Below are 15387 nucleotides of genomic sequence, written 5' to 3' on the forward strand. Positions count from 1 at the left end.
GTAGGTATAGTGAGTTCAAAAACAAGCTGACCATGAATGAAGGCTTTATATGTGCCAGAGCACCATCATTATTGTTTTAATGTTCATTTTCCCATACTTCCATGGGTCAGATGGAATTCTGTGAGGCAGGTTTTCTACTGCTGGATGCCCTTCTTACCACTATCCTTCACATGTTTCCAAGCAACATAATATTTCCTTATGGGTAGGCATGTTTTTCACAGAACTGAAAATGAACACCATTTGCTTCTTTGGTAGTGATATTTGTTTGCAGCTATCATATGATGTCAAGAGAAGAGTACACACACACATATGCATGATGAGCTTCTTTCAGTTTTCACCTACCAAATCCATTCACAAGACTTTGTTCAGCCTGAGACTATAGTAATAGACACTTGCCCATGGTGTTGTGTTGTGTTGCTGAACCCAAAACCATGTGGTTGTGCAGCAGTTTCACTAGTAAAATGAATTCTTTTTAATACTTGGAAGGCTCTGTAAAAGTAGTTGATAGCTTCTGTTACCAAGGTAACCTAATCAGTTAAGGAAAAGGATGCACTGAGAGTGAAGTAGCCAGAATAAGAATAGGGTAAAAAAAACAGTCTCATGAGCTGTTACCTCTGCAGAAACAAAATGTTCTTTCTCTCAACGTGAAAGGTAGATTGTATAATAGTCATGCATAAACAATGATGATATATAGTAATGAAACTTGGGGACTGAATGTAGAGGATGTGTGAATGCTGGAAAGAAAGGAAAAAGGCATACTCTGCTGGAAGTGTAATGTTAGGTGTATATGAATGACAAAAGGCAAAACCATCCCCAGCATGATTTGAATTTGGAGCATAAAGTTCATATGAGTAAATACTGCAAGATATATAGAATTTCTATACAAATTCTGCCACCCATTATTCCAAATATTACCTGACCCAACAGAAGAAGTGTCACCACTGTCATCTACTTGGTTAAATATTATTTAATATATAATAATGTCAAATCAAAACACACATGTGAGGTATGAAGTGTGTATGTGCCAGTACTCAAAATAAACTCTCAAAATTTGACATCTGTTACTGGTAGGAAGATACTGATGGTGGAGTTGGGTTCAACTGGGTCATCTAGCCTACTAATTATTAAAGCCAGAAATAAATGGGAAGACATGGGTTCGAGTTCCACTGAATCATCACATTTTTATTTTCTCCTATATATGTACTCCTTTTTATGCTTGTATATTTTTCTTCATTTTAAATGTAGACATGTATCTAGTTTGATCCTAAATTAATCAACTTCATTTAACTGGATATGTTTAGCTACTAAACATCCTTACTTCGGAATATTTGACTATATATAGATATTATATTTTGTTGGTCATCTTGTTATAGAATTACGTATGCATAATCTACATCTCTTCGAGTATAATCTTAAAGTAAATTAAAATTGTAATGAACCAAATTTAATCTTTTTTGTAATTAACCATTTTGGTATCATCTTGCCTGAAACTATTCCTGAATCTGTGATCCAGCTTCTTCTATCAAACTTCCTTGTTAATTTATTTCAAACTCCAACTTAAAAACAATAGTTATTTTCCTAAATTCTTCATAGTTCCCAAAATTAATTGAATGAAAAGCAGTGTTTTGACAGAAATATGGTAAAAAAAAAAAGGATTTAAACAATGCCATGAAACCATTATTTCTGATCTCTTTTTCTAACATGTCATAAATTGCAGTTCAATTTTGACTGTTCACATTGATGTTGTACATAAATACAAGGTGTTAAGATTTGTCCATTACATACAAGTATTGATGAAAAAAATAGACATATTCTGTTGTTCAAAATACATGATCTGGTCAATAAGTATCCAGACTTATAGTAATATAGCTAAAGCATGCAGACTGAAGCTGCTTGGCATAAATTAACCTTGCACTCTGCTGTGTTTTTGCCCTAAGTTTTAACATTCTAGCTCACTTCTGCTGCTTACAGCAGTGCTTTGGAAGGAACATGTGTAATATATGATTGTTGCATTGACCATAACAGAGAAAGTTCAGCAGAGAATCTGCATCAAATTTTGCCAAAAGCTTGACAATACCTGCTCAGAGGCCTCTGCAAAGTTTTCAAAAAGTTTTCATTGTTCTCAACACTATCAAGGAGATCTTGCAAAACTGAAACCCAGTGTCTTTTTGGTCAATTGAAAGCAGTATGAGACATGTGTCTCATACCCAAATCTTCAGTGATAATGGACTGAACTTTAAGTAATCTATACATCTCTAATAACTCATGGATGGTGATTTGACGACTTCCCCTCACATCTGCATGCACATCTGCAATGTCTTTCTCAGTTCTACTGGTTGTGGATCTCCCAGAACCTTCGTCAATATAGACATTTTTCGGCCATCTTGGAAACATCTGGATCACTTGTACACTTGTGTGCGGCTCAAACACTCGTCTCAACACACTTTCTGCAACTTTGTGTAAGCCTCTGAGCAGGTATCGCCATGACAACTTTCTCTGTTATGGTCTATGCGATGACTACATGCTACACCTCTTCCTTCCAAGCTTTGTTGTAAACAGGATAAGTGAGCTACAACGTTAAAACTTAGTGCACATGCACAGCAGAGTTCTATATCAACCTCTACCAAGCAGCTTCACTCTGCATGCTTTAGCTTCATTAGTATAGCAACAGTCTGTATACTTATTGATCAGACCTCATATAATAGTTATGTTCCTTGACTTCTGTCTTCTCTCTTGATTGTATTTCTCAGAACCATTGTAGGGTTTTTTGGTGTTTTCTTTGATATCACAAACTGTAACTTTTCTCGTATCTATTTGTTCCAAAGAAACCTTGTTATTTTAGTTATTGTATACAATCTTTCTTTTACTAGTATTAGTCACTGGACAGTGTCCAGGCTGGGGCACCACTTTCAAGGGTTTTAGTCAGTCATATTGACCTCGGTACTTACTTCAGTCCGCTACTTATTTTATCGATATCTATTCGTTGAGCTGCTATGTTGCAAGAGGTAAAGGGATACAGCATAAACAACACTGATGTGTAGATCAGTATAAATATAATCATATTCACACATGCATGAACATGTGGTTAAGAAGCTAGCTTTGTGACCATGTGGTTTGGAGTCAGCTACACTGCATGGCATCTTGGGCAAGTATCTTCTACTATTGCCCTGGACTTGTGAGTAAATGTTTTGAGAGTGAATTTGGATGACAGAAACCATATTAAGTCTATTGCACACACGCATGTGTGTATGTATATCCTTGTCTTGATATTATATTATGATTGTAAATGAGCATCACTGTCATAAGAGTGGTGGTGTTTGTTTCCTGTCATCTATTACAAATGTCTAGCCAAAAGAAATATTATCTTGTTTGGAAACAAGTGAGGGTTGATGATAGAAAGGTCAGCCAGCTGCAGAAAATCTGCCTCAACAAGTTCCATCTGATTCATGCAAGCATGGAAAAGTGGACATTAAATGGTGATGATAATGAAGATGATGATTGATATACACATATCATTGATACATACTCTGGAAGAACTTTAAGTTTCTTCACATCTTCCTTCTTTAATAAACTTAGTTAAACTTATATTAAAACTTGTATTTATTTCTGGTGTTTCTTAGTTGAAATAAGTCAGGAAATTCATATAATTGCTTTTCCAGTATATTGTTATGCATGGAAATTTCTTTTGTAAACATGTTATAATCCCTTAGTTTGTTTCTTTTTTAATTCCACCAGACATGATTTAATGTTATAGTGATTTTTCTTTTTACAATGATCTTATTGGATGAAATAAGAACTTCTTACTTTTCCAATCTATTTTATTTTAAGATAGATTTATGTATTGCCTCTTGAGTTTGTGTTCATTAATAACATTTTATTAAACTCTGTTTGATTTCTAATGGATTCTTTTTCTAAAAGTTTATTTGCATTACCATTTGAGTCTTAGCTTGTCTTCTATTTATTGTTGCTGTGCAGCATATTGTTTTTCATTCATTCATTCATTCATTCATTCATACATGCATGTATGTACAGATGTGTGTATGTATGATTGTCATCAACACCATCATTATCATCATTTAATATCCGTATTCTATGCTGGTGTAGGTTGAACAGTTTAACAGAAGCTGACCAGCTGAAGAGCTGTCCGGACTTCATATCTGTTTTGGCATGGTCTCTGCAGTTGGATGTCCTTCCTAATGCCAGCCACTTTACCAAGCGACTAGGTGCTTTTATACAGCACTGGCATGGATGCTTTTATGTGGCACTGGCATGGGTGCTGTGCAGCTAGGGTTATAGTCCAAGCTGTGTTCTCTTGAAGCACATCTGCTTATTCTAGTATTCCAATATTGTATGTAGATGTTATGGTTGTGTGAGGTATGCATAACATTTGAAAAATACTGGAAAATATTTTTTTGCTTGGCACTCATATATCAAAGCAGGAGATTGGAAAAAATTATTTGTTTCTCTATCTGAAATAATTACTTGGTTCCCTGTCTGAAGAATTCCTAATAGGAGATATCTTACATGTTTCTCCTACATGTATAATTTTGTGATTTCTATTAGCAAATAAAACAAGTGTAATGGAGAATAATACCAAGATTTTTTTCCCCAATATCCTGTTTGTATATTATTATATTCTTTTACTTGTTTCAGTCGTTTGACTGTGGCCATACTGGAGCACTGCTTTTAGTACTTATTCTATCAGTCTCTTTTGCCAACCTCTAAGTTACAGGAACGTAAACACCAACATCAGTTGTCAAGTTATGGTGGGGGTACAAACAGATACCTGTGTATATGATGGGCATCTTTCAGTTTCTGTCTACCAAATTCACTCACAAGGTTTTGGTCAGCTCGAGGCTATAGTAGAAGACACTTGCCCAAGGTGCTGTAGAGTGAGACTGAACCTGGAACCATGTGGTTCAGAAGCAAGCTTCTTACCACACAGCCACGTCTGCACCTATATATATATATATATATATATATATATATATATATAATATATATATATATATATATATTATATATATATATATATATATGAATTATTGTTGTGACAGTTTCAAGATATTGTTTGTTCTTCTGTTGCAGTGTAATGTAGTGTGGTATAGAAATATTGTCTTAGTCTCACATCAGTCCTGGCTGAGCCAACCATATGATCCAACAGTGACCATCCCTATTTTTAAAAATATTTCTTTTGTTTATTTAGACATAGTGTCTCTCATTGTCAGTGGTCATCTGTGCACAAAAATCTTATGTTGTACAATCTTTTTTCCCTGCACTAAAATATGCATGCACTGAATATATTTTCAGTGTAATCATTAATATATTATTTCAAGTATCTAACATTCTGTTTTCTGATTTCAAAATGTGCACACACACATATGGGTGGATACACCTCCACTCTGTATCCAACCCACACACAAGCTAAAGAAACAGTGTATCTCTATCCTAAATTAAATGTAAGAGTTGTTGATTCCAGGTTTCGTTTCTCTACTCCTACTACAGATTCAACTGTAAGAATAATGTCTTCATCATACAAGAATGTAATAGTTCAATGTATCAGTGGGTTATCCAGTGTGTCCTTTTTTTGTTAAGATGGTATAGTGTGTGATATGAGGAAAGTTTGACTGCTATTTCTAGCAAGTCCTGTTAATTATGTAGAAATTTCCTCTTACAAAACAATATTGTATGCCACTTGAAGTGGTACCAATATTTTCATGTTTCCAGTGAATGTTAATATATGCTTCAAGGCTGAAAATTATTTCAAACATTCCATTATCTCCATTGTTAATTGTTTAGTTTATTTCATAAAAGTCCTATTGGTTATACTGTGTAGAGAAGGCACTTGTTGAAATGGTGGAGGTGGTGTTGGTAACAGCTATAATGGTTCAAGAATAAACGAGGAAAATATGGAAGCAGCTTAACAGGTTTTCAGTCACATTTCATATTCTATTATATGAACTGCAGTTTTGGTAGTGAGGGCTATGGTATAGTCATTTTCCTGTCTAGCCTGTTTTTCAATACCTTTCTTGTTTTTTGGGGGTAGTAACTGCAAGTGAGGCAAGAAAGGCAGACTTAGTACAAGATAGTTATTGCTCGTGTTATTTACTTGTACTTCAACTACTCCTCATAATATTTATTTTTCATTCTTACATCATTCTGATGGATTGCTATATTTGTAATCTACACTCGACTCTGTCATAGTGCTAATCTCTTCATAGTGTTGCCCTCTTCAGTGTTTGACTCAGTTCTGTGTCACACTCAATCACTGAGTGTGACTCAAATTTACTTGTAATACTTCAAAAAATTTGTCATTCATCTTCAAGTGTTTTGTCTGTGTTCTTCCATCTTGCATATGCTACTAGCACACATTGCATTGAGTCTTTAAGTACATACCCTAGTACTGAAGGAATTAGAATGCTGTATCCAATTTTCAGACATGTAACCTTTTCAACTATCATGTTAATGTGGTTGATGTTGGTGATAAGAGATATGTGCAAAGAATCTTAAGATAATGACAAGTTTGCAACTTCCTGGCAAGAAGTCAACATTTATAGCAATGGTGCTTGGTAAAGTGGTTGAGATTCTCTCTAAAATTTGGTAAAAATAACTAACAAAATAACAGAAGTTGGCACTACTAAATTTGTCAAACCTGTTTGGGATGGATAAACTTTGATATTATAATTAGACTAAAGTATATGATTAATGCTCATAATTAGACAAGGAGGAAGTTACGGTTAAGTTTCTTGCTCAAGGGTTATAATGAAATACAAACTCCTGATCTATCAGGTTAGTATATTATCTATTTAGCTAATCTACTTTGTAAATAATATTTTTAATCTGTAATGATACTTTTGTGAAGTAGATAGTTTAGTACCTTGCTCAAAGATACATTATATAGTGAAAACTTTCTTAGCTAGTATTCCAGTTCTTTATGTACCCAGTGAAAGTAACTTTAAAATAATAAGCACTATTCTCATTTTAATGAGAATTTTCCATTGCTGGTATGAGTTGGATGATGATCTGCAGTAGGCTATGTTACCACAAAACAGCCTGGCATGTTTCTGTATATACTGCCATGTCTCACTAATAATTGTTTCTAACAATGCTATCAATGTTTAAGCATAGGGCATTAGTTGATTACATAAACTCCACTACTAGATTGATAATTTATTTTATCAAACATGGAGGGAAGAAAGGCAAAGTTGACCTTGGTGGGATTTGAGCTCAGAAAGCAAAGAGCCAGAACAAATACTGCAAGGCATTATTTCCTCACCCTCTTTCATTCTGCCATATCACTAGCTAATAGTGATAATAGTGATGACAATGATGATGATTTCTAATACAGACATGAAGATACATATCTGAGGAAGGAACAGTCAATTACATCAACTCCAGTATTTTAAAAAAAATCTTTTTGTGAGATGAGATGTGAGTGACCTTGGCCCATTAAAATCCTCCAAAACTGTTAGAGAGGAAGAAGGCTTATCCTCAAACGGGAAACCTGGTCTGAGTGCTTGAAACAAAGTTCACTTTAATAAAATACCCAAGGTGCTAAGTTGTGGTGTTAAATGGTTGATGAGCTAAGCCTACCGACCAAGTAGGTTGTAGCCAAATTTGAACTCAGAACACAAAGCACTGGAGCAAGTATGTCACGGCATCCAGTTTGATATTCTTAAAGTTCCACCAATCCACTGCCTTAGATGAGCATTGTTTTTTAATATCCCTGGAAGGATAAAAAAATCAAAGTTGACCTGATGGGTTTTGAACTCAGAATGAATAGAAGCAGAACAAATACTTCAAAGTATTTTGTCCAATGCTCTAATGACTCTGCCAATTCTCTAAATGAATGAAAGAAAAGATAATGTTCACCTCGGTAGGATTTGACCTTGGGTCATAACAAAACACTGCAAAGTATTTTGTCCACCACTTTATCATTTCTGCTGTCCACTGGTCTTTATAATGATACCATGTGGACACAATTTCATTGGTTGACTCTTTGTATGGTATTAATTATGAAGTTGTACAAAATCCATAACTCCAGAAATATTTATTTTTTATCTTTCAGTCATTGAACTGCAACCATGCTGGGGCACTGCCTTGAAGGGTCTTAGTCAAGCAAATTGATCCTTGTACTTTCTTTTTTTAACCCTGGAACTTATTCTGTTGGTCTGTTTTGGCCAAGCTGCTAAATTATATGGATGTAAACCAACAAACATGCACATACTAACACATACACGCACACACACACACACACACACACACCACACACACACACACACACTCTTTCTCTCTCTCTATCTCTCTCTCTCTCTCTCTCTCCATTGCTCACTCATTTGCTTGCTCACTCAAATGGTTTTTGGCCACCAAATCCACTCACAAGGCACTGGGGGCTCACAGGGTTATAATAGACACTTGCCCAAAGTGCTGTATGGCAGGACTGAACCCAAAACTGCATGGTTGCAAAGTGAGCTTCTTAACCACACAGTCATGCCTGCGCCTTTGATAACATCAATAATCTCAGTGCTTTTTTAAAACAATTTTTATTAACAAGCTGTATGCTTCAAATTTAGATATATTTAGATTAAGAATGATCAGCTTGTCCTAGTTATGTTTATCTTTAGGTCGAATGATCTGTTTCAATTGTTTTGTATGTTTGATATCATTTCCACGTGTTGTTGTTTGCATCAGATAATTAATTAGTTTTAGTTTGAAACTGAATAATAAGATAGCTCCACAGAGGTAGTGGACAGCCATTGTGACATTGCAATATTTCCCCCATTTCACTATTGAATTCTGCCCTTTTATATGTTTTCTCTGTTTCAGTTCTGTTCAGTTTCAATTCTTCCTTTATTCTTGAGCACATTGGGCAACAAGTTGACACCATTGGTTTCTGTTGGCTGCAGTTCCCATGGACTTCTTTCACATTGGTTATGAATGTTCTGCACCATGTAGTTTTCGGTCTTCCTCTCATTTCTTTTTCCCTTTGTTGGTTTCCATATGTAAGCTGTTTTAGAATGGTGTTGTTCTGGTAGGCAGAGTATGTGACCTGCTAATTTTAATCTTTATTCTATCTATTATTCCTCAGTTTAACCCCACCACCACCTGGCCCCTGCAAACAACTTCCTCCTACCAACCACTGAGTCCCTGGAAAGGTTATGCTAAGGGCACTGCCTTCCTCTGACATTAAAAAAAAATTCTCACATTACTTGGTATCAGAATTATCTAATTATCTACTGAATTTTTGATTGAAAATAAGGTTGGTACTTTGATAAATTACTGTATTTTAACAAAAAAAAAAAAGTCTCAAAGATATCATCCTGGGTCCTGTATGCAAAGTTGGGTCTATATTACATACTTTAAATATAGTAAAATCTTTTTTACTGAATATGCACTGCTGAATTCGAGATGCATTTAATATGCCTGTGCCTTTTTTATGCCATCAAATACAGTATATTGAAGACACCTAATATTTACAATACCAACTTTAAGAACCACTGAAGTAATGTATTTTGTTTGCTAAACCTTCATTATTGCCAACCTTTGTTGAGTATCTATTTAGTTAAGTAGTTGGTTCTTTTCCTTTCTCTTCCTCATTAATGTACATCCTGTGTTGCTGATAATTATCAATTCTGATAACAAAAAAATAATCTGACAAAAGTTTAAGCGATAATTTTTATCCATTGTTTACACAGATTACAATAATATATTTTGGCACAGGGTATAGCATTTGTTATCTGAACACTTTCTTCTAATCTCTGAAGAATTATCATTGCTGATGTCTTGTAGGTAGTTTGATTATTAGTGGCTACATGACTTTATCATCTTTACATATGCATGTGTGTGTGTGTGTGTGTGCATGCGTGTGCATTTTATTTATTCAAAACTGAATCAGTTCCTCCTATCCAGTAATACACACAGAGCATGGCAGAAATACCATCCCCTTTTGTTTTGATGCATCACTTGCCCATAGTGCTACATGGGACTGAATCTGAAACCATGTGGTTAGGAAACAAGTTTTTCAGCCGCACAGCCATACCTACACCCTATAAACCATATCTACACCCTATATGCATGTGTGTGTATATAATGTATTCAGGAAATTTTAAATCTCCTTCATCATCATAAGGATATTATCCATCCATTAATTCTTGTTTTTTTTTCCCTCTTTCCTCTTTTCACATTTATTTTATCATCTTTTAACGATCTCTTTAAACATTTTCTCCCTATTTGGTATCCAAAATATTTCAGTTTCCTGTTTTTGTGGCTAATAATTTTCTTATTTTTTGCCATTCTTAGAAATTCATCATTGGTTTTGTGGTTTGTTCATGATATTATCAAAAGTATTCTGTATGATGCACATCCCAAAGGCTTGTTATCTATTTGATAATATTTTCATTTTATTGCCATATTTCTGTTGAAATACACTGCCTTTATCTCAATTAATTTTGAAAGTAATGAAGAATTTAATAAAATAACTATGTCATTATTAAGCTGGTGTTTGGGACATATATTAACACAAAATTTTGATAGAGGTTTCAATTTAACTCACTTTAAAACCTGGAAATTTATATTGTAGAAGCAGGGTTGGTTTCAAGTGAGTTGGGATCAAAAGAACTAATCCTGTCTTAATGTTTAATGTAAGTGTTTAATCAAAACAAAAGCCAACAGTTTTCAAAGAACTGGGCTGGTCAATCATATCAACCACCCCTCTTCCTCAATACCAAAACTGATCTCTGTGGGACTTGACATTCATTCGTAATGTGTTGGAAGAGACTTCAAGGCATTTTTCCCCCATGCTCTTATGATTCTACCAATCCACCACATAATTAATAAACAGAAAGACTATTTGTTTTTCGAGCAAGTACCCACAGACAGAAAACTTGGTTGCAGTAGAAGGAAATGCTTTCAATATCTGAGAAATTTGACTCACAAAAGTATTACATAAAAGAAGCAAAAGTGACACAAAATTCTAAAAGTATATTAAGGTGTTCCAGTGTGACATGCAGGAAAGCATTAAATTCAATATATTTTAATATATTTGATTTTCCTAAAAATTTCTGAATTGAAGTTCTAGAGAAACTAATGAGGAAAGCAGCCAGAACATTGTTAATTTGAACCTATTCGGAACTTCATTAGTAACAAAAAAGCTCTTGTCTCATTATGTCTTGCGTCGCATCACATGTAGACATTTTGATTAGTTACAACTAAAGATAATGAGCTTGTTTTCTCTCATTATTTACAAAGCAACAATCAGTTGTCATAACCACTATTACTTTTTAATTATATTTTTGGATTCTTGCATAGGTTGCTAAAATTAAAATCATTTGATTAATTCTATTGCTTTAAAAGTTTTTCCTATGATGAAAGCAACGGATATTAGTATGAGAAATATTTAATATAGAAAAAATGATTATTGTATTTTCTTTTTAAATCTATTTATTTTCATTATAATTATCCAGTTTATGTGGTTTAGATTTTCATTTTGATGCTAGATGATTGATTAGTTTTCTGATAGATTTCCTCCCACTACCCCTGAAACTATCCATTCTGTCTTGTGTATGAAAGCTTTCCCATTGAAGTCTACTCTCTTACTGAGAAGATCAGCTGCTGAAAATACATCCACACATTCACTGCACTGCAGTGGCCTAAACAAACTATAAATGAAAGATTTCTGGAGAATTTCAACATGATATATATTATTATTTGCCATCTCCTGGCAGCCATTATAATAAGCTCGCAATCCATGAAGTAGTTGTTCAATCCCATATCTATTCACCTATTTCACATCTACTCTTAGGTCATTGTACTTACTACTACTACTACTACTACTACTACTACTACTACCACTACTACCACTACTGCTGCTGCTGCTATTATGCTACTACTAACACTGCTCCAAAGATGTAAACACCAAACCTGGCAGAATGTCAGTAGTAAAGTGATGGCAGTGCTGTTATCTTCACATTGGCAAATGCTACAGATTTGCAGGCAAAGCAAGGATGATTAAATAGACACCAATACGTGTCTGGTATATATGTTATTGACTCTGAAAACAAACTGAATCCTGACAGGATTTCAGGTTGGAACAGAAAATGATAATAGTTGCACAACTGTTTTTACTACTCAATAATCTTAGATGATATTGTGGATGATGATGATGATAATAGTGCTGGCAGTTAATAGTAATAATAATTCTGTGTTATTTGTAGGCCTTGCATATGCTGTGTTGCTTAATTATCTTACCTAAGATGTTGTGTCACATAATTCTCCAATGTTTTTAACCTTAGTTACGTGAGGTTTTATACATTTTAAAGTGAGTGTGTGTGTATATATATATATATATATATATATATAATATATATATATATATATATATATATATTCTAGCAAAAACTGTCCGACGAACGGCAATATGAAACTCAGAGTAACAGGTTTTGTTGAATTTTCTGCTGCTTTAAATAAATCATATTACTCTACCACTGGTATTTGAGTACTCTTTTTTTTCCACCTTGTTTCACATTTATGTGTTTACTCCGGTATATATATATATATATGTGTGTGTGTGTGTGTGTGAGGTGTCTTGACTTGAGAGTTACTTGGTGACCTCATAAGTGCTCTGGTACCATGAGAAAACACCCAATGCATTTTGTAAAGTAGTTGGTGTTAGAAAAGGCATTTAACTGTAGAAACCATGCCAAAACAGACATTGGGACTTGACACTACTCTAGCTCATCCAGTACTTATTTTATCAACCCTGAACAAATGATGACCTCGGTGGAATTTGAACTCAGAGCTTAAAGCTGAATAAAATGTTGTTAAGCATTTTGTCTGACATGCTAACAGTTCTGCCAGCTTGCCACTTGGTCATATTTGTAGTAGTAGTAGTAGTAGCATTGGTTAGTACAATGACCTAAGAGCAAATCTAAGTAGATGTGGGTTTGAACTACTACTTCATGAATTGTGAGTTTATAGTGTTTACCAAAGGGAAGCTAATTATAATAATAATGGTTTCAAATTTTAGCACAAGGTCAGCAATTTTGGGGCAGGAGCTAAGTTGATTACATCAACTCCAGTGCTCCAACTGGTATTTATTTTATTGACCTCAAAAGGATGAAATGCAAAGTCGATCTTGGTGGAATTTGATCTTAGAATGTAAAGACAGATGAAATATCACTAAGCATTTTGCCTGGCATGCTAATAATTCTGCCAGCTCACCACTTTAATAATAATAATTATTATTATTTGTTTCCACATTGCTGGCAAATGAAGGTTACAAAGACAGGTTACAAAATTTTACCAAATTTTACCAAGTTCCAGAAATTGGATTAAAGTGGACAAAAGTAAAAAGAAATGACTAAGGTTTTTAAATTTCCTCTGAGAGGGATACTGCTGCCTAGAGCCAATCAAGCAACCCCAGAGATCCAAGATTATCCCTTGGGTTCTGGAAGTTTTGTCCTTGTTTATTACATACTACTGTTCACCTGACAGTTTTGTATTATTTCTTTACTCTTTTGTTACAGTATTTATGTTGAAATGTAGTGAGGCGTAGTGGTTATGGTATTTGGCTTATCACTAAGGTCTTAAGTTCAATTCCCAGCAGCTTATTGTATCCTTGAGCCAGACACTTTATTTCATGTTGCTCCAGTCCATTCAGCTGGTAAAAATGTATCATGCTGAATCTCCCTGAGAGCTATGTTAAGGGTACATGTTTCTATGGAGTTCTCAGTCACTTGCATGTTAATTTCACAAGCAGTCTGTTCCCATAGATTGGACCAACCCTTGTTACCATAACCAACGGAGTATCAGTTATGTTGAAATATACTGGTTTTGTTTCACTTATTTTTGAAAATACTGAAGAATTTAGTGAAAAAACTTAGTATTAATCCGTTTTTTTTGAAACATAACGTATTTTCTGGCATAGAAGTTGATGTAATGTCAACATTCAAGCATTGTCACTATCTTTCCAAATCTTCCTGCATTTCATATGGAATTTTTGGTCCTCCAAAATTGTCTTGGTATTTAAGTCAGCCTACTTATTTTAGCTGTAAATTTTGGTCTGAAAATTTTGACTTGTTAGCAGGGGTGGGGATATGGTAAATTAATATGAAATTTTTATGCAAGTTTTTGAATATAGATCACTTGAAGACCAACAATTTGTATCCTGAAATCAGAGACTGTCTCAGGTGGCTTGGTATCAAAAGAGTTAGTGTTGAGTACTTATTGGTGTGAATGGATGAGTTCCTAAATGTTTAGGGATATATTTGTGATCTTCCCTGGCTTAATCACTTCTTTTTTAAATTCCTCTCTTACTTTTTGGGGTGTTTCATGAAAAGAAGAGTTCAAAATTAAGATCTGAATGGGCATTATGTATTTTTCATTTTGTTCCAGTTTTATGTAAATATGTGTATGTGTGTTTTTTGTCTTCCCCCTCCACTGCTTGACAACCAGTTTATTTACATCCCTATAGTTTATCAATTTGGCTATAGAGATGATAGAATAAGTATTAGATTTAGATATGAAAATTGTTTAAGCGGTCAGAATTGCATAAAGATAACATCCAATTATATCAGCACATACTGTTTGAAGTCAAATTAGCTGATATTAATGGAATTTTCAAAATGTTTAACCATTTAGTGTTCAGATTAATATGTCAAAAGTAATCCTTATTTTTTTCACATTTAAAAAATTTAATCTGGTGTTATCTTGTAGCTTCAAGATTTGAAGATGTAATTGTTTATTTTTAGAATGACATTACAGGGTATGTGTGAGATGCTGGTTCTCACCACTTTGAGCATAAAATGGGTAGAATATTTGGGCCAGATACGGCTGGTTTAAATACTAAAGGGTTATAAAATAATACTTTTTCCCAGAATTTATAAATCTTGTCAGGTTAAAATAAAATCCAAGATATATTGCAGGCAATGGCACAGCTTTGTGGTTACAAGCTTCATAACCAAATGCTTTTTCAGTTTCGGTTTCCATTTTTTTTAACCTTTTGTTGCACCAGCACCAGAGGAGCTTTGATACATAACTTAGGCAGAGCTGAAGAGTCTTCTCAACTCTGTGCTGTGTCTGTGCATTTCAACAACCACTTTTCAGTGTGTAGTGGGTGCATTTTGTCATGGCACCAGTATTCAGGAATTTGCCTTATAACTCACAAGACTGAAGAACTTTGGTTCTGAGAAAGGTTGATGACATGCTGAATTTAGATTGAGGTGTCAAGAAGACAGAGATAGTAGTTCCCTTCACTTTTCCATCATGTTCTTACTCTAGCTAGTGAAGGCATGTGGCTTAGTGGCTAAGATATTTTGTTCACAATCATATAGTTGTGAGATCAATTCTCAGTGGTACGTTGTGTCCTTGAGCAAGACACTTTATTTCACA

The 15387-nt window shown here is 34.4% G+C and overlaps 1 protein-coding gene across 10 annotated transcripts in view; it reads left to right on the forward strand.

The window, feature by feature from the left end:
* Positions 1-15387, forward strand: part of LOC115211684 (rho guanine nucleotide exchange factor 11-like) — a 387012-nt gene that overhangs the window by 224976 nt on the left and 146649 nt on the right. The window lies entirely within an intron of this gene.

Source organism: Octopus sinensis, linkage group LG5 (assembly GCF_006345805.1).
Source record: "Octopus sinensis linkage group LG5, ASM634580v1, whole genome shotgun sequence".
Lineage (NCBI taxonomy): Eukaryota > Metazoa > Mollusca > Cephalopoda > Octopoda > Octopodidae > Octopus > Octopus sinensis.